Source organism: Frankliniella occidentalis, unplaced genomic scaffold (assembly GCF_000697945.3).
Source record: "Frankliniella occidentalis isolate FOCC.00 unplaced genomic scaffold, Focc_3.1 Scaffold47, whole genome shotgun sequence".
NCBI lineage: Eukaryota > Metazoa > Arthropoda > Insecta > Thysanoptera > Thripidae > Frankliniella > Frankliniella occidentalis.
This window is the reverse complement of record NW_026267177.1, coordinates 914,265-918,384: the sequence shown is the minus strand read 5'-3', so window position 1 is coordinate 918,384 and position 4,120 is coordinate 914,265. Positions and strand designations below refer to the sequence as shown.

Sequence of the window (4,120 nt, the reverse complement as noted above, 5' to 3'; positions counted from 1 at the left end):
GGGCCGGGCCGGCCCGGGCCCGGGTGATCCTTGGTGAGCCACCCCGCTGATAAAACGTGACACTGCGGAAAGTCGCGGCCGGGCCGGGGCCGACGGGGCCAGCAGCCCAGCACCACAGCGGCCTCATTGTGGGCTTCATATCTGGATAACAACGTGATTGGAGGCGGCGTCCTGGCCCTGCTGCGGGAGGGCGCCTCCCTCCCCCCTGCGCCACCCCTCAACGCCCCCGCAGGCAGACACGCGCCGCCGCCGCCGCTCCAGATCGCACTTCATTTGTTTTACGGGCGATTGCGAAACGTGAGAAATTGTCCGGCGGGATCTGTCTCTACGCGTGGAAAATGGAAGTGGCAGAGAGAGGGGTGTTAGGGCCATAAATCAGAGAAAGAAAGGAGAGTGAGGGCGCGCGGGCGGAGAGAAAGAGAAGGAGAGTGAGAGAGAAGTGGAGAGACAGCGGAGAGATTTCCATCACCCTTCATGGGGCCGTATTTCTTTACCTTGGCCCGCCTCGGCTGCTGCTTCCTTCTGCTTCTCCTGCTCGGCGTTGTCGGACGCGCGTTGAATCGGAGACCAGCGCGGCAAGCCTCTAGAATGGACATGACACAAAACACTTGAGTTAAGTCCCGGTCAAGGCGAGAAAACCTACGCGTTCGCGCGACAATGCAGAGCAGAATGATAGGGTGCACCGAATGTCGCGCGAACCGAATGAAACAGTAAACACTAAAACAGTAAACAGGACAAAGGGCGTGATATCTGCTTAATCAATGTAAACAGGCACGCCTGCCTCCCCACCCCTCTGCATGCCGCGTCTAATCCGAGCCTGGACGCGATGTCTGACACACATATCCAGCCCAGCGGAGCATGCACTCTGACAAGGAGCCCGTGTCAACCCCTCTGCTACAGAGTACGAGACACACAGCTACACGGTACCGAGTGGCCTCCAGGGGGCGGGGCGGGGGTATGGGGAGGTAGACGGGCAGGGCCCCAGCAGAGGGGCGCCCTTTAATGCCCTGCTGCTGCTGCCTTTGGTTCAAACAGCTCCGCTGCGCCACTCCGCAGGAGTCGAGTAGCCTCTCTCCCCTCCGCCTCTCCCTCTCTCTCTCCCTCGCTCACCCGCTCTTCTCTGTTCCTCTCACTCTCCCTTCTCTTCCAACCCCTCCGTCTCGCCTCGCTTGGCTCCACTACAGTAAATGCCGAGAACAGCGCGACGCTCTATTCCTGGACGAGTGTATTTTTACAGGCTCGCGCCGTGTTAGTCGTTGGCCGGTTCGGTAAATGGGGGGACCCGACCCAGCGGTGAGGCGTGCCCGCCAGGGAGAGTATCACAACACGACCAGGATAGATAGCCTGCCAGCGGGCGCCACCGTATAGACAGCTGCTATTGCTCCTTTATGGCGAAACAAATCTCTTGTTTACTTAGCCATGTCAGCCCCCGCCCGTGTCCTCCCCTCCTCCTGCCACCCGTCAGCCCGTCGATCTCATACCTCCCTCCCACCCTCCCACCACCAACCTCTCCTTTTCTCCCTCGGCCCAACAGGAGAGGCGAACTACAGCAGCAGGTTGACACAGCAGGCGTCGAGGAGAAGACTGATGGTGACGCGACAGGCGCGCCTCTACTCCAACAGATTAGCTTCTGCCGCCGAATGAACGGAGCGAGCTCGGTGTGATCCCCCGCAGTCCGAGCCCTCGCTTGCCTCAGCCGCCTCAGCCGCACCCGGCATGCTCAGCCGGGGCGCTGTGTGCTCGGCCTGCCCCCGGCACATGGGTGTTTGCGCCGCGGTCAAGCGAAGGAGCCGCGCGGGGCGAATGCCAAATATCAGACGGCAAACAGCGCGGGGGTGGGCGCGGCCCGGGCCCCGGGGGGCGCAGCACGGCGCCGCGCACCACATGGGGGTCACGTTTGATGCCCGTCTGGGTCACGACGCGATGCTCAGCGCGCTGTGAAATCGATGCTTTGCTCCGGAAAAAGTCCCGCAGGCCGCAGGTTGCCGCGGGGTGGAGGTGGAGGGGGTCGGGGTGGAGGTCGGGGGCGGGGGCGGGCTGTCCGGGTCAGAGAGCCTACGCCGGTCGCTCTCCGGGGAGGATAGGCCGCGCGGCTTTATCGTCGCCGGCGAAGACTCCCCCTTTTCGCTGCCCGGGACGCGTGCGGGACATCGGAGCGACTCCATAACGCGCCCCTCCCGCGGCCGCCGCGCCGCCCGCCCCCTGCCATTCTTGCAAGGAAGTTTACAGCCCGGTCGCCAATGGGCTGGGCTGGGCTGGGCGCGCGCGCCCGCTACGTGAGTGGGAGGGAGGGAGGGGGGATAAAATGTTTCGTAAATATAATCGGGAGGCGCGTCAAATGGAGCGCGCATCGCCGACAACGGCCGCCCGGCGGTACCAGGCGGCCTGGATATAGAGCCGCATTAAGCCGGCTGGTGGTCTCGTGTCGGGACACGCCGCGCCGGCCGGAGGGCCCGGAGGGCCCGGAGGGTCGCCTGCCTGTCGCTGAGACGGCAGACGGCGGGGAGCTCCTTCTTGCTTAACGCTTTTCCAGCAGAGCCGTCAGTCTTATTGACACGTCGTGCGGCCGTTCGTTGGGTGCCCTCCCGCCCTCCCCTCGCTCTGCAGTCGGGGGGGCGGATTTCACTTGCAGACCGGAGCGGGACGGCGCGGGACGGGCGCAGGACCTTTCACCGCCTTTCAGTCGCTCCGCTCCGCCCTGCCGGTTATCGACATGTGGGCCGTGGGCCCGGCCCCGGTCCAAAGGGGCCCAGAGAGATGGAGTCGCACTGCCAGATTACGTCGTCAAATTGGGAAAGGGAAGGGGTCAGGGGCGGGAGGTGGGTCCCCCGCCCGCCCGTCGCCCCCGCCCCGCAGCATTGAGCGCCCCGTCCTGCTCCCCCTTCATCTCGGGAGCGGGAGCGGGGAGCGAGCGAAGCACCCTCCGGACTACCCTGCAGGGGACAGGACAAGCCGGGGGCGCAGATCTTTCACACGTACGCATCCCCCTCTCCCCATACACATGCAAGTAGTGCAGAGCTCGCTCCCCCGTACAGACAGGTCGCCTCACTCCCTCCCCCGCCGCTGTGTCTCTTACTGCCGGTAGAGACCGCAGTGGAGAAGAGTCCACACAGCAGACTCTTGAGCAAGTTCCTGTTGGCAGTTGGCTCTACGGTTCCCGACTGCTCGCTCCACGGCTCAGCAGCGGCGATGAAGAGCATGCAGCATCAGTTGCAGAAGCGCCGGCTGTTAGTTTGAACAGACGACAGAGCGCCGGGAGAAAGTTGCTCGGCTCGGGAGGGAAGCGAGGCGCCTGCCTCCCTGCCTGAGAGGCAGGGAGCGGGCTGGCGATGTGAGGCTGTGGACCTCGCCTCTCTCTCTCTCTCCCTGCTGCTACACCGGCCTAAGGCCCACGCCAGCAGCGGCCGTGCGTGTCCGTAAAGTTGCCCGCCCGTGGGGGCCCGGGGGCTGTCCTGGCCTGCGGGCGGGGGCATCAAGAGCACGACCCCTACTCATGGCTGCCCCTCCCCTCCCCGCCTCGCCACGGGGTGGAAAAGAGCCCTGTACATTATTGACAACTCCCCGGCACCCGAGACTATCCGACTATCCGCTGGGATCGGCCTGGTGCCTGGCGAGCCCGCCTGGCCTGCCTCTCGCAGCCCGCCGCAGATCCACCGGCAGCTGCCGATCCAGCTGCCGAGACACCTGCGGGCGGTGGCACGGTATACGGTGGGGTGTGAGCGGACAGGTGACAGGTGACGCGGCCCGACAAGCGAGGCGTTATGCGCGGCCGCCTACAAGCAGGAGGATGGCAGGGCACAAAGCGTCAGCTGGCTCACAACCCTGGGAAAGTGAAGCAGGCAGCGGTGAATAGACAATGCCAGGCATAGTGTCGCGAAGGTGACGTGACCAGATCCTTGTCCTGCTGTCGGCCAGGACACGCCTCCCTGCCCACTCCTCCTTGGCTGCCGCCGCCGCTCACGAGGGCCGACGTGACAGGTGCGGCGGCACAAGAGCGGTCCCTCTGCGCCGCAAAAGGACACTATTTTTGCGGGCGTATGAATATGCATGCGCGGCCGGGCCGTGTCACTCGCAAAGCGAATCGGGCCGGCGTTCCTCGGCTCCCACCGCCACAGCCCCC

At 64.8% G+C, this 4,120-nt stretch overlaps 1 protein-coding gene across 1 annotated transcript in view; it reads right to left on the bottom strand.

The window, feature by feature from the left end:
* Positions 1-4,120, bottom strand: part of LOC113207894 (uncharacterized) — a 103,195-nt gene that overhangs the window by 87,731 nt on the left and 11,344 nt on the right. The window contains exon 2 of the mRNA XM_052267112.1: positions 495-583. The gene's annotated coding sequence lies outside the window, so the exon portion shown is untranslated. The remainder of the gene's footprint in view (positions 1-494; positions 584-4,120) is intronic.